Source organism: Ambystoma mexicanum, chromosome 12 (genome assembly GCF_040938575.1).
Source record: "Ambystoma mexicanum isolate Mex_15411 chromosome 12, UKY_AmexF1_1, whole genome shotgun sequence".
Taxonomy (NCBI): domain Eukaryota; kingdom Metazoa; phylum Chordata; class Amphibia; order Caudata; family Ambystomatidae; genus Ambystoma; species Ambystoma mexicanum.
In genome coordinates, this window is record NC_090936.1 from 256257157 (window position 1) to 256279630 (window position 22474).

Genomic DNA, 22474 nt, shown 5'->3' on the forward strand with positions numbered 1-22474 from the left:
AGATTGCTGAATTTCAGTGGTTTTGGTGCATTAAATCTGATCACCTTAACACTTTCTTAACCAAGGTTTTATTTCAATGAATTTCAAAGAATTTGTTCCTATGCATTTTTCATGCTAAATCTGATATTCTCAACTCTCTCCTAACTAAAATATTTTGAATTTCAATGGCTTTGTTAAACTATAGTTTCTTCAGGCCTTCTAGCAATGACTTTTGGCTGTGCCCACTGTAAATGTTGCACCAGTAGGTTTCTTTAGGGCCCACTAGCCATGCCTTTGGGCACAGGGATCCGTTACCCCCTGTCTAGGAGATGTGATCATTTTCCACTCTATCCCTGTTCCTACGGGCTACCCCCGATAATGGCAACACACTACACATACAGGGGCATTAAGCAACCCATGCCCGTGGAATTTCAATGGTATACCCCTGATAATGCTCGAAAATCCCAAACTCTTCTCTGTCCTCACATTCACAAACCAAGTGCCCCCCTTCTCTTTCCATGGTCCCTCCACTCCCCCCAATTGCTTATTTACTCCCTGGCCCTCTCCTGGCCATTACCCCCATCACTGTTTTGTTCATGTGACACATTTTTTTCCCCAAGGTGGATTTGATTAAATTGCGAGTGCTGAATTTGAGGGGTTTTGTTGCATTACATTTGATCACCTTAAATCTCTCTTAACAAATGTTTTTTCACTGAATTTCAAGGGTTTTGTTTGCTAATAAAAGACAGTAACTTTGCCCAATGGCCGAATCTTCTGCTCTTGTGGCAGGGAGTTTTGGTGGGCCCAAGTGTTCTCTGATAATTGTGTTGACTGCTAGAGAGCCCTGCCCCCATTTACAAAGTAGTAGCAGAGGAAAGTTGCTCGTTTTTTTTCATCAAAAAAAGATTTCATCCCACTGCATGCCTGAAGGGCTGTGTGGTGACCCAGGGTAATCGATCCCCATAATCACACGTGTGTAAAGAAGAGGTTGACAGAAGCCGCCTTTGAAGAGAAATTCTTGCCACTTCCCACGGGACGCCTATCAGAGCGGACGGCAGAGTGGCAAGTCGTGGGAGAGTCAGTGTACAAGAGACCTCAGCGTATCACCGAGTGTAAATAAAGACTCGGTTATATGGCAAACGGGGGAAAAAATGTCTGTCTGGTATCAGTTGTTCAAGTCTTTTTGTTTGATGTAAGGTTGTCAGTTTATTAGGTGATCAGTTTGAGCGATTAGCTTAGACAGTTAGCTTAGCTTTGAAAAAGAAATGAAAAAAAAACACATATGTAAATAGATAATGGTATCCCTGTGAGATAGACAAGGTAGCTTCATTCATGGAGGATGGGTTGGTATTGGTTAGCGGAAAAATCTACCTTATGCCGCGGAAGGTGCTTTCCTGTTTTACCTCGCAGAGGTACATTTCTACAAGGAAACACTATATAAAAGGGACCACGAGATTTATTGGATTTCCCTGTTAGGAGACAGGGAAGCGGCTGTATACATGTTATGTTATGTTCATTATTGTGTTTGGGGCAGCTTATAAGCAGACACATTTGTTGAAAGCTTGAGGTTTGAAACTTCTTCCTCTATGGTAGTGGTGAGATCACCAGGAAGGTTGTTTAATAGGACTCGATGTGTGCAGGAAAACATGGAGTTTGTGGGTAATTTGCAGATTGTGAATTGAAAAGTCATGTTGTGCCATTTGGATGGAGCTTGAGAAGTTTATGAATAAAGTTGTATTTTTGCCTTTAGGGCAGAGGAAGCTGTAAGAGGGGCAGTGCATGGAGCACATCTGTGTTTTTCTTTTGATGGTAAACTGGAGAAGCTAGAGAAAATGTCTGTTATATTGTATTAATTGCAATTGGATGTGTTGAGACCCTGATTTGAGGTCAAGTAAGATTTTGACAATGTGTTATATAAAGGTGATGAAAAGGAGGGATACACCTCTTCAACACATGTGTAAGTCCCTCCCGCAGTATCAAAACAAAGGGCCTTATCACGAGTTGGGCTGTAGCCCTTAAATGCGGTGATAACGGTATTACAGCCGCATTTAAGGACTGGCCCTATCACGAGTTGGGCGCTAAATGGGCTGTTTTATCTCCAGCCTTTCTCTGGAGGTGAAAATCCCCTGTTTTCGGCTGTATTACCGCGGGCTGTATTAGCCTGCATAATTAGCGCTGAAAATGCCCCATTGAATCCAATGGGCCCAATGTGGAATGGGGATTTACCGTTAACACCCAACTCGTGATCCGGCGGTAATACAGCCGGACCGGTCGGTGCTAGGGCTATTACAGTCGGCGGTATTACAGCCGGGAATACAGCCCAACTCGTGATGAGGCCCAAAATATGGAAATACAGCATAGAATGGACTTGAAACAAAGAGGGCAAGTTGGCAAAGCCATGGCCCGAGGACCGAAGTTTTTCTAAGTGTGTATAGCAACATATGGGGAATAAATTGAGCAAGCGATTAGCCTTATTAGAGCTATGAAAATTGTGTCAGCACGAGAAAGTGGACACGATTTGATGGCATTGGATGCTGAGCCAACTGGACACGGGGGATGAGCAACTCTCATCTCCCCCTCCTCAAGCAAATGACAGAAGGACAGCACCTGAAAGCAAGGAATTTTTCCCGATAGGGGAACTGAAAGCAGCGGCATGATACACCAATCCCACTTTTGCACCTCCAGGGTATAGTGGCGAAAGCGCACTGGATGGCGAAAAGCAGGCAAGCAAACCAATGCAAGACAGCAGCAGCGAACATAGGGAGTGCAGTGAGATGCAAACGAAGCTAAGAAAGAATGACTTAGAGAAAACAGCACTTAGTAAAGGCAATGGATTGGGGACATCAATGAGTGGTTAGGTGGAAAGATATTGCTTAAACTTAACAGAAAACCAATCAGCGAGACAGGGCACGCAGGGAAGCAATTGCAGAGTAGCAAAGCCAAATGGGAAGAAGCTAAAGAATGGGCAGAGATAATGGAGGAAGTTGAAAGAAAGGAAAAGGGAAGAGAAGGAAGAAAGTAAAAGACTATGAAAAGAAAGGAGCGAGCAGAAGCACGTGAAAGAAAGGAGAAAGAGAAAAGAAGTCAGTGAGAGCTAGAAGATATTGCAAGGGGAAAAGCAGAAGATGAGCGGGAAAAGTAACTGCAAATAAAAAGGGAGAAAAGGAGGTTAGACGACAAGCAGCTCATTAACGAACACTGATGCAGGGAAAAAGAGGAGCGCAAAAGCCAGCGAGATAGGGACGAAAGCAGAGAAGGACACTCTCTGAAAGTGATAGAAATTAAGATGGACTTGCCACTTTTGGATGATGAGGATGGGGAAGGTATACAAAGAAGGATAGGAGAAATCTATAGGAGTAGGAGAAGCAGCATGGTTTCCCCACGGGCAGACAAAAGTGCTCAACCTTTGGTAAGAGGGGAGCACAAGGTTGCAGACCAAACAAGGGGAAAACAGCGGGAAGGTACAACGTTAAGGAGACTGAGCTTTGATGAAGACATAGAAGGGGACAGTGACAGTAGCATTGGGACTATGGGGTCGGATGAGGATTCACAGGGCAGCGAAGACGAGGAGGAAGGACGACACGTTCAACACTCCAGAGTAGTAAGTCCAGAAAGAGACACAATATGGGGAGGCAAAGATAATAGGTAAAGGGAAGGAAGACATTGTAGGGCGACAGTAACCCTCCCTTGGAATGTGGTAAAGTGCAGACAACATCACTCCATATGCGCAGAGGCTCAGGTCCTGGCCAGGACGAACAAGGACGCAGATGGTGAGGGCCACCAGTAAAGGCATGGGAGGACAGGACAGAGAGACGACACTGGCACGGTTTATAGTGAATATGTCGAATGCAAAAATGCCGAAAAAAAGAATGCAGAAAAATGTTTTTTTCGAACGTTTATAATTACTAGCTAAACCCCAAAAAAACATACAAGTAAAAAAAAACACATTTGAATTTTTTTTTCGGCATTCTTTTTTTTGACATTTTTGCATTCGAGCATTTTATTTCGACATTATAACTGGATACCCACTGGCACAGATCCCACTACTGGAAAATGGTGGGGACAAACTCAGTATATAGCATGGCAGCTGATGGACAAAGACAATTTAAGATGTAAGCTGCCTTCTTTAACTGCAGGGGCTGGCAAATAGATTCATGAGATCAAAAGACTGCAGGGATCACAATTGCTGTAGGGGACATGAAGATTTTACTCTCAGCATTCTTGGGGAGGTAGCTGACGATGTATGGAAAAGGGTGGGATATCCCAGAGTGACTGCACAAAACACGGCACACAATGGTGTTCTGTTTCATAACTGCTGAGCGGCCATCTGGTCTGGTAGGCTCTAAGCGTGCAATACTCAGACATGTTGGACATAAGTGCGATCATGGCACACAAAATGCATGAGGACAGAGACCCACATTAATACATTCAACACATTCAAGAGCGATCGCATCTCGAGATAAGGGAACCATGGGATAAACAGAGGGGTTATTTTACCACATATTATGTCATGGGTTACCTAAACAGGTGCAAAGGGAGCTTAGGAAACTTGTGGAGAGGTAGTGTAAGCCGTGGTCAGAAATCAAGCTAACTATAGTGCATTATTTCATGCTAATGCAAGAGAATGCGAGAAAGAAGTGCGAGGAGAGGAAACAAGAAGAAGCAAAGTTAGTGCAGAAGAAATTAAGTGTACAATGGAAGGGGCGATGTTGATGAGCGGAAAAGGAGTAGTTGCTCAGCAAGTGCAAACCTACCACAGATGGCAGGGGGAGGCTTTTCAGGCTGAGGGAATATGGATCAGAGGCTGAGAGGATGAGGAAGGATACCTCAGGGAAGAAGGTTGGGGCACCCAATGCAGCAGAACGCAGGAGGGTTTCCTGGGGTATATCAAAGACTGATGGAGGGTTATGCACAATGCTGGGTGTTCAGACAGATTGGCCATATTTTGCAAGTATGTAGATACAGGAGCGGGATGTCTCAGAATGGGGGAATGCAACAACACCCTAAATATCAGACTGATTATTATGCACAAGATCACACGCAAGCGCATATGTACACACCACAACGGATGCACACTCAAGATGCACATGTGCAGCAATATCAGCACATGACACATGCATTACAGTTGCAGGAAGATATGCATCAATCTCAACCAGCAGGTGCCAGTTCAGCAGAACATAATAATCACAACATATGTGTGCTCCTGTGCGAAAGCTGTGAGGGCCGACTGATGTGGGGTGAAATCCATTTACAGGGACGAGAATGTCATTATATGCACAATCGGAAGTCCACAGACCGACCTGATGTGTTCAAGCCTATCTTTTACACCAAATCTGGCTGTGGAATCACATATAGGGGTGACTATAGGTAACAAGACTTTTTCCTTTCCCGTGGATACAGTGGCGACTAGGTCTTGTGTCAGAGAGGGGAGATATTCAATGTCAGGCATTGCGATGATTGCGCAGGGATTCTCTGTAGCCACAGATTTGGTTTCTTTTACTGACGATTGACACTTTCTGTGGGAGAACACAACCTGACCATGCCAATCTTATATTCCCGAGAGACCCCAGTGAATATAATGGGTAGAGACATGATGGGCCTACTCAATGTGACCATTTAATTCGCAGAACAAGGGTTAGTGTGCTCAACGCCAGGGATTCATTACATGAATGTGAGGGAACTCATCCAAGCTTACTCCGACCTAATGGTAAGGAGGGAGGTGCCAGTAAACAATGAACTATTCACATATGGGGTAGAAGTGTTAATTCCATGACTTCCAGGGATACAGGGTAAACTGTTACGCATACCAAATGAATTACTATTCTCAAATGAGAAAAAAGGAAAAGTGATCCCAATAGAACTCGAGGCAGTTATAATAAGGGACAAGAGGATAGTACTGCATGGGAATGACGATACAGGATGATCATGGAATGCTGTAATGTAGTGGGGGGGAAGGATACAGGTTGACTGACATGACAGATAAGGAGTTATTCCAAGACGATCAATCTGATAACGAGGTGGTGTTTGACATAAGCATTACACATTGGGTGGAAATACATTACGGAGAAGTACCTCAGAGAATAGCTGTGCTGCAAAAACCGCAACCACCATTTCTCAAGGAAGACTTAGGGTGGGTACTGTGAGAAACCTGAAGGTGTCTCACCCGCTAGTCCCCAGGGATCTGTCATCCAGGTGGCCAGGACACGGCCATTGCTTTTGGATCCAGTTCCTGGGGGTGGACCAGTGCCAGAGGATCACCTGGATGAGGGGTCCTCAGGGAATGGAAGTGGGACACCGGATGGTGAGACACAGTATCCCCTTCCCTGTAACATCTTTTCCCCATCCTACCAGGTAAGATATTTAGAAACTCAAAACCCTCTTTCCCGACACAGACACTTTATCACAGACAACTCATCATGAACGACAACGGACTAACACAAGAGCCGTATACCTGACATGTCCCAACACCTTGGACAGGCAAGGTCAACCAATTACGGATGATTACACACACCTGACCTCATTCAGACTTCCCCACACAGATAAAAGGCAGAGCATGAACATACACTCTGAGCGAAGCAAACCACATGAGGAAACAGCAGTTACAAAGATAGCAGTTTAATATAAGGAGATAGATGGCGAGAACAGAGAGAGTTGCAAGGAGGAAAGTACCAGTGACCTCTAAAGACCATTACTTTCATGAGCCTTGGAAAGTAAGAAACCAAAGACCAGGAACTAAGGCTGATCAAACCTGCCCAGTGTGTCGGAGGTACCCGGGGCTCTCCTGCATTGAAAACCAAGGCATGGAGGAGTGATTGGTGCTGTGGTACTGTCCTTGGCTCCTACAACAAAGCAGTGTCAAGAAATACAGCACAGCCGGTGAATCAGAGACTGATACCAAAGAGGCTTGTGCTTTGAACCATGGTTGCAAGCAGCAACTTTGTAAATAGCAACAGTGTGAGGCGTTGTCGATGAGCGACATGAGTATAATTGGAACCAAAGAAGTAATTGAACTTTGTGATTGAACTTTGGGAGAAAAGAAACCATGCACAGAGTGGTCTGGCACCACGTGGGTGCTCATATGAAGGTGTCTGTTAGGTATCCAACTGATGCTGATTGTGAGAAAAAGGAATATTTAGTTCAAAGTAGTCATGCAACGGTTCTTGCTAAATCCTGTGCACATTCAAAAAATCTTCTATAGTTTAAAGTACATCGCAATTGGTTTGAGCCCAGCTGAGGGAGATTAATTGACCAGAAGAAAGGGATCTGAGCCTAGCTGAGCGGGATACATGGTGAACCATGAGTCACCCACAAAATAACTCTCAGACATTACTGAGCAAAGGGATCTGAGACCGGAAGAGGGGGAACCGGGGTGAACGTGAGTCACCCAAGAAAGAATGTTTTCAACTATTATTTTGAAAGAGATCTGAGCTCGTCTGAGTGTGATCCAGGGGATCTGAGACGAAAGAGGGTGATCCAGAGAAAATAATGTTTACATGTTGTTTTGTATACCCAGGCAGTCTAAGTCAAGAGACTTGCACAAAGCAAAGAGACTTGGACACAGGAGGTCCTGAACTGTGAAAAGAGAACCGTATTCTCATGCCGTAGACGCCAGAGTGTGTGCTTGGCTTGAGTGAACCATTGTGCCCCATGCTGAAAACAAGGGGAAGGGTAATCAACCGGCCAATCATCCTGATTTATCATTTTGTGAGTACTTCTTACTTTTCATGAACTTCACCCCACATTATTTGTAAATTAGTAGTAAGGATTAGCAATAGTTTTTTTTTTTAATTAAAGGCTCTTTTTAATCTGGCAAGACTCCACTAGGACTCTATAATTATAATTTGATGGTCGTAGCTTTCTCCCATAAGCAGATTTACGTTTAGATAGGCGTTTATCTCACCCTTGTGAAAGTTCAATAAAAACCCTTGAACTGTGGTCACTTGTGTCTGTCTTACTGTTGATACCATGCCTTCCTTAAAGTACCCAGTGTCTTATGGTCTAATAGTCCCTATGACATGGGTCTGCTAAAAGGGATAGGATCGGTCAAGATAAGGCTTAAACCAGGAGCTATATTACCAAGGCCCAGACAGTATCCCCTATCGAGGGAAGCAGAAGAGGGCATTTATGAAATGATTGCCGCATTAATGAAGAAAGGCATTCTTATGCCTTCAGAATCACAGTGCAACACCACAGTGTATCCTGTGAAGAAGGCTACAAGGGTATAATGGTATTTTAGTCAGGATTTGCAACAATTGAACCAAATTATTGAAGCAGAATTTCCTTTAGTTCCAAATCCAGTGATGATCTTGTGCAGCATCCCAACGGAAGCTACACACTTCACAGTAATAGATCTGAAGAACACCTTCTTTTCTGTACCACTCCATGAAGTGTCACAAGACTTAACCTCCATCCTATAGAAAAACCAGAACTGGAAACACACAAGACTTCCACAAGGGTACTGCGAATCACCTTCTATCTTTAGTAGGGTCCTTCCGATGGATCTAGGCAACGTACAAATATCGAGGACAGTCATACAATAGGTAGATGATATTTTAATATGTAGTAAATCAGAGCATCAATGTCAAAATTACTCAATATATTTGTTGACAGCATTGGCAGCGAAAGGTTACAAGGTCGACAAGGCAACATTACAATATTGCCAAAGGGAAGTGCTATATACAGGACATTTGATATCACAAGAAGGGCAAAAAGTGACTCCAGAAAGAGCTGAGGCGATCAGTAGTTCCTGGCAGTTTGCAATTATTGCATTGCCTGGGTGTTTGACTATAACGCATACACAAGACCCTTGGCTGAGTGAGCTTAGGGAGGTACATAGAGGGAATGGTAAGATGGTATGTAAGTTGGTATGGACAAATGAAATGCCTCAAGTCTTCACAGAGCTGAAGAAAGCAATATGCACAGCTTCAGTACTAGGGATCCCAGACAAATTGTATTTGTTCTCACACTCCAACAGAGTGTCGATGACTGCAGTACTCACACAGAAGACTCCTCTAGGGCACAAGCCACTAGCTTTTTATAGTGGATGTTTAGACCCAGTGATGAGCAGGCATTACCCTTGTGAGCAAGCCTTGGCTGCTGCCGCATTCACAGTAGAGAAGTTAGCGTGTATTACCATGGGGTGTAGCACCCCACTTTACATGAAGCATGCCCTCTTTGCAATTCTTGAAAGACCCAAGAGCACGTTGACCACACAGAGAGCTTCTGGATATAAAGTAATCATCTCGAATGCAGCAATCAAGGTAGTGAGGTGCAGAATTGTCAATCTGGCAACATGTTTAGCTGAGCCTGTAGAAGAGGGAGATTATGTACATGACTGCACTACATACATGGAACAGTATGATGACCTTCCCAAGGTGGGGCAGTCGCCACTGGAGGGGGAAGACATGCTTTATATTGATGGGTCATCGACAAAAGACCAGACAACAGGGGAAAGACACACAGGGACCGCAGTGTTGAAATTCAAAGCAGAAGGTACAGCAGAAATAATAGCCAGCGTGAGATTTCCTTCACATTTTTTGGTGCAAGCAGCAAAATTAGTCGCTCTTATAATGGCATTATAAGCACATGGACACCAGGGAATTACAGTGTATTCAGATTTGGCCTAGGTGACATCTACAATACACTCTGTCATGATAGCAGAGGAGGGGCTTTAGGCATGCAGTCGGCACACCAGTACAGCATGCGCCCTATTGGGTAGGGTCATAGACAAGCATGAACTACCAGCGGGATGCAGTCTCCCAGGGCAACGAAGCAGCAGATGCAGAAGCAAAGCGCACAGCATATTTCCCAGGAATAACAGACTTTGATACCCCATTAAGCACACATATTTGTGTACGCAACATGATCATATGGGAAGGCTATATCACGTTACCAGCCACGCAGATAATGGAGTTTCAGGGAAGGGTATCCTACAGAGGAGAAGGATCTATAGGTAAGAAGGGGGTGTTCAATATCTCCCATGGATGCTTTGTGGCAACAGGAAAGCACAGGCAAGCTAGTACTCCCAATAGCGTGAATGCAAATTGCGCTTACGCAACTGCACCACCCCACCCAAAGTAAGTACTTGCTGCTCACATTGGGGAAGACTGGTTCTGTCCTAAGATGACGGAGCATATAACTGCGTTCAAGAAGAATTGGGTCAGCTGTAAAAAATGTACAGCAAGGCATACTTTATGTGTAGTGAGGGGAGCCATAACTCGTCCAATCAGGCCTTTCCAACATCTCCACATTGATTGTCGATATGATCCAGGTGTGACAAGGCTACTGCTACATGATAATGGTTGTGCGCCCATTCACCCGATGGTTCGAAGCAGGTCCCTGTTCACTCCATGATGCCCTCAGGGCTGCGCAGTTCCTCGTTAGAGAGGTGTTGTCATGCCCGCGCCGCTGGCGCATGCATTGGTAACCATCATGGACTTCTTGGTACTCATTTATCCTCCTAATATTCCTTGAACAACTCCTTTTCACGCCCTGGTCTTTTATTTCCATTTGCTCAACTTTGGTTCTTTCTTATTTTATTCAATTAACTACATTTACCATAATGCACCTGGCTGCAGTCCTCAATTCCTGGCTATTCTCATTCCTCGTTATTGGGACCACAATCCCTAGAAGCCCTAGCGGCCAGTGCCGCTTCCACCTGCTCAGGACCAGAGAGGGAGGAGGCAGATTGTCTTCAGGTGTGCTGCTACAGGTGCTGTCAATTAGCCTGCCTCAGAACAGGGCAGGGCTGTATATAAGCAGCTGCCTGCATGAGCACAGTGTCTTGCATCTTGAGTTCTCCCCACTCCTGTTTGCCTTGACCCTTTACTTTGTATGCTGTTCCTGTTGCTGCCTTATCCTGTTTTGTTCCAGTGCCCTTTCCGGGCTCCCTGCCTTGCAGCCGATCACGCTCCGCTGCCTTCTACCTACAGCCCTTGTCCTCTGGGCTTCCTGCCTTGCAGCCTATTACAGTCCTCTGCAGCCCTCTACAGTCAGCGGCCCTGCACCTCTTCGCTGCCTACCCTGCCTCACTCCGGCTGCCTACAGTCCTTGTCCTCTGGGCTCCCTGCCCTGCAGCCTGCCTCACTCCGGCTGCCTACAGTCCTATTCCTCTACAGCCCGCCTTGCAGCCTGCCTCACTCTGGCTGCCTACAGTCCTTGTCCTCTGGGCTCCCTGCCCTGCAGCCTGCCTCACTCCGGCTGCCTACCGTCCTTGTCCATTGGGCTCCCTGCCCTGCAGCCTGCCTCACTCCGGCTACAGCCCTTGTCCTCTGGGCTCCCTGCCCTGCAGCCTGCCTCACTCCGGCTACAGCCCTTGTCCTCTGGGCTCCTTCCTTGCAGCCTGCTCCCCTTGCTGCCTTCAGCCCGTGTCCTCTGGGCTCCTTCCTTGCAGCCTGTCTCCCTCCGCTGCCTACGGCCCTGCTCCTCTGGGCTACTTACCTCGCGGCCCTATTCTTTTGGGCTCTCTGTCTGTCACCTACTACTAATCTCTGTCTGTCCTGTTCTTCTGGACTCCCTGCCTTGCAGCCTACTACAGTCCTCCGCAGTCCAATACAGTTTGCCTGCACCTAGTGCCACTCTTGACTGCAGACCTGCTTCCTACTTTGCAGCCCTTCTGTTTTCCTGACTGCTGCTCCTTGTTCTCTTCCTTGAGTCCTCTGTACTCCACCTTAGGTTATCTATTTCAGTCTAACTGCCTTTCCTTCATTTCCTTCTGCTAGATTGCTCATTGACTTCCTTTTCGCTGGATATTTCTGTTCTTGTCTTCTCATGTGTCTTATGTAATCCCTTTGTACAGAGCTTGCCTGTTGGTTTCTGGCAGGCAACCTCTGCCCCTTCCTTTGTCGTTTTCAGTGTTACAGACACCCACTGCTGTTGTTCCCAGCCATGAGCATACAGCGTGGGCCTCTGTTATAGCAATCTGTGCAGAAGGCTGGAGTTTCCTAAGGTTCGTGGAACACTCTTTCCCATTTCAGCATACACCCCAAGAGGGAATCCAGTTTGTTTGTACCTTTGTATCTTTTGCCCCTTTTGGCTCACAGCTACTGTTTCCTACTCTTCTTTCTTGTTGAACTTCCTGCTGTGTGTGCTTATCTGCTACCTTTCTTCAGCACAGCCACCCAAACCCTACCTGGGTACCCTGTGCCACTCTTGACAGAGTGCCATTCGTGACAGGTGTTCCCATGATGGGGGTATGTGAGGTCTTGTGGTCAGAAAATGGGCCTCATTTTGTGAATTAGACTTTTGAACATATCACAACCTAACTGGGAATACAGTACAAATTATCCTATGCTTATCACCTGCAAGAAAACGTGGCTATGTATGCGTCTCAATGGCCTGCTCAATGAAAAGATAGCAAAAATAAAATCCACCTTAAAAAAGGGATGGCTCCACTGTTTTCCCTTAGCTCTGTTCACATTGCGCCTTCAGCCTGGGCCTGACCATCACTTAACGCCCTATGAGGTGTTAACAGGATGGCGTATGCGACTACCCCTGGCTTCTCCCACTAGAGGATTAACAGATGCAAATGCAACCTCTGATGTGTTTGGTAATGAGATGTATGAATATGTAGCTTCTTTGATGGCTAGTGCGTCTTTTAATTCTCGTCAACTGCAGGCGCAGGGGGATAGGTCGAATAACAGTGAGGAATATATCAGCCCAATGACAAACTCCTCAAGCAACCACTACTTCATTGAGGGGACACAGTCCTATTCCGGAACTTCCTGAGACGTTGGTTCAAGCCCAGATTTGAGGACCCATATACTGTAGAGAAGGCAACAGAGCATGCAGTAAAACTGCACAGGAAAAAGGCATGGAACTACATTGGAGATGTTAAGCCCTGCTGAGGCGAGTCTTCTACCTGTCTAGGAGAAGATGATTTGAGGTAAGGAAAAGACAAAGGCAAAGAAGAAGAGCAACAACTACAAATGACACGATCTATTGCGAGAACGCTGGGGAGAGACCGTATGCACACCTAGAATAGGTATACTACCTCTCTTGCATAAAATAGGAATTCATCGAGAAGGTAAGGACAATTCAAGATACATGGTGTTCAGTAGATTTAACTCATCCAGAATTGATTCATAGTCTTTGTAACATGGACCGAACGTGAGAGAATGATACCTCCATAATTGTTTTTTCAGTCCTTCATTTTATATGTTGCCCACATTTACCCAATACTGACCTGTAGAGACCCATCTATCATTACTCTGTTTGGGGATTCGAGAATTCGTACCGTGTGGGAGCGAATGTTCTTCGCAGCATTCATTCAATACTATAGGTGTAGAGCTTAATTTAACATAAACTAGCATGGCAATAATGCATTTCTCAGGCCTTTCAGGTGTGTTGCACATGCCTGTGGATCAATGCAAAGGAGCACACAAGAATAACATGGGGTTTTGATTCATAATATGGTGATACTGTTTTGTGTATTCTTCTGTCTCTACCTCTTTACACTCCTTATTCTACGAAGATTGTTGTTCGCAAATGCACAAGCTTTGACTTTTACTAACATAACTCTGATCCATGCTGCTACGGAAGTCATATCTGGTCAGATAACAAGCACTGCTAAAAAGGCAAAAAGAGTTAGGCACAGTGCAGGAATAGATAACTGATTCGGCCCATATATCAAACAACATGTGGCATAGAAGACATTCCTGTATGATGAGAACTGCATAAATACCCAGGCAATGTATGATTACTGGAACACAGATAAAAGTATAGAGTATATAATAGAGGGTCCATGCAAAGAGGAGATACAGACAGTGACACAGAAGGAGTAAGTGTCCTAAGCCTGGGCCTATAGAAATAGGAGGAATGCCAAGATGTTGGGAAAGACTGCAGAGGCTGGTTTATGGACAAGTATACACAACAAATGGATGGAAAGAAAGAGTGGTGGGGAGCAAAGCACATGCTCTCCTAAAGGTTCCAGTGGAAGTAGTACAGCAAGTAAATAACAAGTGCCTCAAAGAATGGGAAGCAAGTGCCAAACTGCTCATATGGGTAGAAAACGAATCGGGACCGATGCCCATCATACCGCTCAAGAGAGCAGCCTCATGTTTCCAGAATGATAGCAAAGTAGAGGTTGGAGAGAAAGAATAATGTAAGCAGATTTTATGAATACCAGACATGAAAGTTGGAACAGCAGTACTCATGGATCACGATTGGGCCTGCGGATGGAAGGCATATCTGCAGCTACCACCCAACTGGGGAGGAATAGGTTCTCCCATACATCTGACCACTCTAGAATTCGTAGTGCCCCAGAAGGACATCCAAGTTGAAGGGTTCCCTAAAATGGATACCGACAAAAGGAAGAAGAGATCTGTGAAATTGACCAGAGTAAAAAGGAGAAACTATGCCTTGTCAGACATGGACAAGGCATTGGATGCAGTACCACCAGAGCACAGGCCGTTCAGCAGAAGTGAGATGTTCTTTGCATCCATCATTCCAGCAGTACGAACAAACATGAATGCCAAGTGGTTCCAGATCATGAGGTGGGAACTGATGCAGACAATAAACTTAACCGTGAAGCGGTTCAACGCCATCAAGAAGGAGCTGAGAGCAGTCAGGCTAATGGCCCTCCAGAACAGATACTTTCTGGAACTCCTCACAGCCATGGAGGGAGGCGTTTGTGCCAAAATTGGGTCTTCTTGCTGTACATTTGTTCTTGCCAATGAAAAAGGCAATGGGACATTGACAGAGGCCATCTCCAGGCTCTCTGAACTTCACACGAAGATGGATGGTGAAACGAAAAATGTTGGGAAAGATGAAGGTTGGCTGTCTTTCATCTTCTCAGGGATACCAATGTGGATGGCCAATGGACTGAAAGTACTGGCCACAGCATTGATATTAGTGTTGTAGACAGTTTTTCATCAAGATAATAATTAGGCAATGTAGAAAGAAAATTCAAAAGACCTTAGGGATGAAAGTGCTAATAGACATAGAGACTGAAGAAGATGAAGAAACAAAGACACAGAATGCACTGAAAAATCAACTGACACAGTTTCCCCTTTTCCCGACAGGAACAATGTTCAAGTATCCTATCAATCCCTTGAGTATTGGGGAAAATGGATTTGGTGCAACTTTGATGGGGATGCAGCTATGTGACATAGAACTTTTGACGACCATGCAAAATACTACATAAATCTTGTAGGGATAACAAAGGTATGGCTCCCATAACTACAGATGAACCAAGAGATACATGTACACATTGTTGTGTTCATATCTTTCACTAAAGCTGGAACTACAATATGCAAACAGTTCATATATTTAGCCTGCACCTGCTTGACTGCAATTAACATGGAGAAGCCATAAGGAGCGATGTATAGAAGCTATAGGTCTATGAAATGGATGGCAAAGGAGAGACAAGCTTCGAGCACGTGGAAAGGCTGACACAATCACTGCAGCTAGAGGCAAGCAGAAACAAGACACTCGGCCAAGGACAAGTGGAGATGGAAAAGTTCCAGTTACCAAGACAGTAAGCCACTTGCAGAAAGTCAGGCTAAAATCCTCATATTTACAGGCCAGAGGGCTTCATTTCATCACCAGTGATGTCATACTTGTGGTGATAGGCTGCACAACAGGGTGCGCAAAGTTAAGGTGACTTTAGCAGAATTCCAGGGGTTATGTTGCATTACGTTCTCACCTTAACTTTCCTGCAACTAATGTTTTTCCTTGAATTTCAAGAGTTTTGTTATTCCTTAGATTGTATCCTCAAATGACCAGTGGCCACAGCCTATGGCCGTGCCCACTGTATATTTGTGAACACTTTCATAAAGATTTGTTAAGAAATAAAAAGGTTATTAAGACAAAAAACATTTTTTCCCCAAAGTTGCAGCCTACTTTCCATTCATTTTCCCATAGACAAACAAGATCAATTTTTGACAAAGCGCACAGCCTAAACCACTAGACGGATTTGGACCAGCACAAAGCATTATAACGCGTGCTGTTGGTGTTATGTGGCAATTCTGTGCAGTAGTTATTTAAATATTTGGCAGAGAATGGGGTTCCCCCTTCTCAAAAATAGATAGCTATATGTCAGGGATTTGGTGTTCATTACTTTTTTTTAAAGTCCGATGCTATTTTGTCTTGCACACTTTTGTGCAAGGAGTAGGTCTATTAAACTACATTTGTATATTTCATTTTAAGATATATGTTTGCTTACTGTGTATATGTTCATGGGTGGCAGCTTTTGACTTTCGCTACGCTGGCAAAGGTACCTGGGCATATGTTATTTTTGCAGCAGGTCCTTTTTCCCTTTTACATGCTGCTTAAATGCAGTTAGTTGGGGTTGTGGGATGTATCACAACAGTCACCAAAAGACTAGCCATAAAATAAGCGCCTTAACCAAAGTGTGTGATCCTCGGAAAATCATTTAACCACACAGGACATTAACTAAAAACATTGGGAGTTCTTGAAGCCTAAAATCTTTTACACATAATTGAAAAAAAGATATTTGTACAGCTACAGTGACATTGAGGGTGAGATATGACTGGTGACCCGGGTCTCCCATCCATGCAGTAACCATCACCAACACTGCTTAGCTTCAAAGCAAAGACAAGGCCAGCCTTCTGGGGCCATGGTGCATAATAAGTGAGGCAAAGTTACAAGAGCAATATGGCCTGAGGGGGCCAGTCCCTCCCTCACTTTGAAGCTAAGCAGGGTTGGCCCCAGTCACTGCATGGATGAGAGACAGTCCACAGCCCATCGCCGTGTGTTTTCATTTTAAATATCTCATTGCACACCAAGAAAACACATGGAATTGACTTTTTCCTTTTTTTTTTTAAACTGTGCTACTGTCAGTCCTTGAAAGTATTGCACTCAGAGACCATTTTATGGCCTTTTCCTGAATTGCATTTTGGTAGTGGTTGTCTGCCAGTCAAGAGGTGGGGGACAATGGCACAATTGTACATTTTTTGCCTAACAATAGTTCAATAAGGATTTATATATTTGAGTGACACTATGGAATGTGTACTTTTAAAGTTATCTTTATAAGCAGCGTATTGTTGAAAACCAGACATGAGGTTGAGGAGGGGAAATGATGAGAGGACTGGTAAGTCACGAGTATTTTCCCATGATGTGGTAAGAGAGTTTGTAATCCTGGACACTGATGCAGTTATTCTCCCATGATTGTCGCTGCTTTTCAGGGCACAAGTAAGGACATATGTGGGTGAGGAGGGTAACTTTTATTCAGAGGGCGGACACCACACATGGATTTTTTTGAGGCGGTCGAGCTTGCTCAAGTATTTGGCTGCCAGGTTTTAGCTCAGGTTGTCATGTTCCCAGTGCAGATGCTTACCCACAATACCACAAGCTCTTGTTTCATATTGGCATTTTGTTTACCAAGTCCAATGCTATGTCCAATGCTAAGTCTTGTGCACATTCTTCTAAGTGCAAGGTCAAATGACCTACATTTGTATATTTCTATTTAAGATATATTCTCACTTACTGTGCACATAGTCATGGGTGCCAGCTTTTGATTTTCGCTATGGGTGCAGAAAGTACCTGGGTATATGTTATTCTTGCAGCCGGTCATTTGGTTTCCCGTTTCCATGCTGCTTAGTTGTGGTTAGTTGGGGTTGTGCGATATATCACAACAGTCACCAGGAGACCAGCCGTAAAACAAGGGGCTTGAAGCACGCTGCTTAACCAAAATGTGGGGTCCATGGCAAATAATTTAATCTCACTGCGCATTGCCTAAAAACATTGTGAGTTTTCAAAGCCTGCAATCTTTTATACATAACAAAACCACTGTTAAAAGAGAACAAAATCAGTGTGTGATTGATGAACATCTTTGAGTGATGGGTTGAAAGTGTTAACCATGGCTAGTGGTTTGGTAGCGTTCAACCGTGCCCACCAACCATGGCCAAAGGCCATGTCTAGTGGTCTGGTAGCATTTTAAAATGGGCAGTGGGCACTGTAAGAAACTCATGGTGGCAACAGTAAAGACAGGCACAAGTGATAACAGTTCAAGGGACTTTATTAAACTGTATGAATGGGTGAGAAAAATGCCTAATCTAAGCCTAAAGCTAAAATGGGAGCAAGGTACGACCATCACATAACAATAAGGCAGTCCTAGTGGCATCTTGTCCAATAAAAAGGGACTATACAAAAAAAAAACGATTGCCAATCCTTACCACTAAATTAAAAAAGAGTGTGGGATAATGTTCACCAGAAAAGAAAGAAGTGTTCTCAAAATGATAAGTCAGGATGGTCTGTCTAGGGTCTCCCTTCCTCACGTTTTAAGCACTGGCCAAGGCGGGACTTCTGAGCACAGCACACTCCTGAGCCTCCAGTACGAGGTTCACTATTCCATTCAACAATATCAGGACCTTCAGGGAAGAAGTCTCTTGTGCCAAAATCTCTTGCCTTAGAAGGCCTGCTGGACCAAAAATAACAAACAAAAGTTCCTTCGGTGATCTTGCACCGTGGGCAAGATCACAGAAGGATCTCCCTCCACCGGGCTCAAGTCCTTCGTGCAACTTGGACCTCCCTCCATCGGGTTCTCTCTCTGCAGCCTTTCACTCTTAACACAATATTTTCGGGTGCATTAGATATCATCCTGTTTCACTTTGTTTTATCACATTCAGGATTTACTTTCTTAGCTCTTCCCTAGGTTCCCCTCTGTTGGGTTCACTTAGCCATTGGTAACACAGTTCATAAGTTTCTAAACACAGTTCATGTCTTACTTCACATTTTCAGAAAGCATGGTTCCTTTTCCCTAGCTTTCCTTCAGCAATGGGTCAGAGACTTGATTGTACAGAGGATTGTATGTGACCGCTGTAGGAGCACTCTGACCCTCACACCGCCCTCTCCCAAGGCCTTCTGGGACTTGGAGTTTTCTCCACAAAACAAAGGGGGCAGCCAGAGTCCTTCGAATAAGCACTCCTACAGCGCCTGACCATTTTGCATTCACATATAATGTTGCCACTTACAACCTTGAGCTAAATACAGTTCGGTTTGGTATCAGCTTTCTCGGACTCACTGACATATAATCTGCATTCATTTTCCTTCTTTTGTTCCTATTCCTTTCTATCGAAGGCATGAAAGTTAAAATTACTCTATGAATTGAATCTATATCAAAGTTTATCAAATGTCTATAAAGTACTTACCCTCAGCAGATTTTTTTACCAGTTCGGAACTGCTTTCGCAGTTCCGCTACCTTCCATTAAACACCTTAGTGCTCCCGGACTCAAATGTCCCTCCATTACACATCTCTGTGCTCGCTGACCCAAACTAGGATTCTTCGGTTGAACTGCAGGAGTGATTTCAACTTACCCGCTTCCAGGATAACCTAGTGCATGCATCCAGGATGCTCTGCAGGTTCCACCAGTGCACCATCCCGGAACTAGTGCGTCCCATAGAACCCTACTAACCTTCCCTCATCCCTCATTTTTTCCCAGTGGATTCAACTGCTCTGCAAACATTGTTCTCATTCACTTGCCTTCCTGGGTACTAGTAAGCTATCTAAAGTGCCCTTAGAACTTGGTCTTCTTCTCTGTTCCCATACTCTTAGTGTAACTCTGTTCTTTTTATTTGGTTAGATAATGGGGTCTGGAAGAGTAAACCTTTATCCTCACACTACCAAGCACCCGTGCTAACCTAACAGGTAGTTCTCCCAAACTAGTATAGCCTTGAATAATCCTTCCACCAACTTGTTGCTAATGTTTTGTGTTCTTGCCCTTGCAGCACTTGTACTTTGGCGGTGCATTCTACCCACTCTTTTCGTAGATCAGCTCCTCTGTTCTGGTGTAACCTTACAGCAGAGGGGTATATCAAGAGAAAGAACGCCCTCTTTGAGGAGACTTGAGTTAAGGACTAACCCAGGTTATTAATTCCATCGGTACGGAACTAGACGGTCTGGTGTTTGGTTAAGGCTCCTTCTCCAGGTACCTGAATAATGCCGGTGAGTTCTAACAAAAAGCAGTTAAAGACTATCTCATTCGAGCAGATTATTCCAAAGGAAAGACAGGGGGGGTCATTACGACCCTGGCGTTAAGGGTTTAACGGCGCCGTAAAAGGTGTCGGCGCCGTTAAATCCTTAACGCCCGATTACGAGGTCCCTTTGCGGGACCCGACCTTAACGGCTGGTTTTACCAGCCATTAAAGTAGGGTGCCGCAAAGGGACCTCGGTGCTAATTACGGTACCGCAATTTGCGCTACCATACTTAGCGCCTTCCCCAGTCCCATTGAGCCCTATGGGGCGAAAATGGGAATGGGGAAGGGAGATGGTGAAATGGGGAAATACCGCCTTGCCAACCTTGGAATGGGGCGGTATTTCCCCATTCCACCATGGCAGACTTGTTACAACACGGGCACCAACCATGGTGCTAATAGCGCCATGGTTTAGCGCCGGGGTTGTAATGAGGGCCAGGGAATATTATCTACAAAGGAACTCTTCCATGCAACAATTGTCAACACTGCAATAATCTAATTAAAGGGAACAGTATCAGTCATCCACGCACATGAAAACCAATCCAATTGTGGCATTCAATAACATTTGACTCAACAAATGTGATTTATGGCATCAAATGCCCATGCGGCATGTTCCATGTGGGTCTTACAATAAGGAAAGTTAAACTGCGATGGACAGAACACAAATCAAACATGCGCACAGGATCAATATATTCACCAGTAGCACAACATTTTAAATCATTCAACAATACAATAGCACAGATGTCGTTGTTTGTTCTTGAGCAAGTAAAATGCCCAAGAAGAGGATTAGACAAAAATATCTTATTACGTTAAAAATAAATCCATTGGATAGAGAGATTAGAATCCTTGAATCCCAAAGGGTTGAACATCGACTTTGAATTGACTTGCTTTACACAAACTCTATTCTTCATAATGTTACCACAATTCAATGAGTTTAGAGAATAATGAATGGACATATTGCCTTCTATGAAATGCTGGTTAGTAGAATTCAAGTGCTTAAATAACAGTACATTTTGTTAAAGAAAATGATTGTAAAATGAATGTTCATCAATAACGAATGTGTTATTGGTACTCTGGTCAGAGTCTAAGTAATTGTTAATGGCACATCATTAAGTGGTCCCGACACCATCTAAAATAAGGATGACTTGAATTTGCACACAGGGGACATAAATACATGTTGACATCAATATTTCCCCGAGATGTGTATTATAAATACACACATTTCATCATCAAAGTCGTAATGTTGGGAGACTGGTCATTACAGACATAGGGACATCGCCTTGAATACAATTAGTAATTTCAGGAATAGACTTAACAGTCCAACATGGCCACTTAATTTACTTAACTGTGCACGTGATATCTTGGACTGCGAGTCCGTATCAACCAATCATAGCATGTTTGAATCAGGATGCCGGGCACAAAACTGGAGGTAGCGTGATTAGCTGGCTCATGGTTTCCACACCAAGCTTTTTTAAATATACAACTGATTGAGGAAAAGGTATTTGTCATGCGATACGCATTTGCCCAAATACGCGCATACAACTGATTGATGAAAATACATTTGCTACATGATAAGCTTTTACTCAAATGCGCGATCACTTGACATTACGGTGATGATGTCCTGATTCCTGTATCGAGCTTCAAACTGGAAGAAAGAACAGGTAATTAAATGAGGAGTTGCTGTACACAGAGTTGAGGATATATGCCCAAGTACACTTGCTGTTGGCATGATAAGTCTACATTTAGTGTGAGACTTGAACCCAGATTTTTATTTAATTTTCAGTCCAGAACAGATAGGAGAGGCGCCGACTGGGGAACTATAAGATGTAGAGACAACTTATATCCACGACTCATTGAACTAGGTTATTTTGAATTACCAACTGTCTTTAAATACAACATATGTGTGCATATACCTGTGCGCATGCAGAAGTCCTATTATAAAGGGGTACACCATATCTTTCACAGCTTTTGGAATTGGTGATTTTCTATTGAGGGGAGACGAATGGCACTGGGTTACAACATCAGACAGGTGGGTGAATAAACATTGAGTACTAGAGTATTGACAGCAGCATGACAGGACATTATACTGGTAGACACTTTATCTTGTTTTACACCCTTTATAGCTCACGATTCTTGATAGCAATTACACCTGAAGAAGGGGAAACACGCCCAAAACGCGTAGTGTGGTGTCCATTACAAGCATCACAATTGGAATGCTTAGTTTTGCTGGTGTGGTTTGGCCTGGATTGGACACAGAACTGTGATTCATCCTTATGGAACCATATATTGAATCTTTAACAATGTGCATTTTGAGCAACTTGGTGAATAACATTGTCTGATGAAAAACTCTTCAGTTGAATCAATAGAGGAGAGTAACAAAACACAGTTGTGTATCAAGCTATTTACTTTTATGTTGAATTATCATTTTTTGAAAAAGTTCAGTTGATTGGATACTGAAACCATATGTACCTTTATCTATGAATAATTTGAGCAAAATGTACCTTGTTTATGTGAATAAAGTGTTTTATGACAACAGAAGAAGAGGTCTCTTTGGACCTTGACA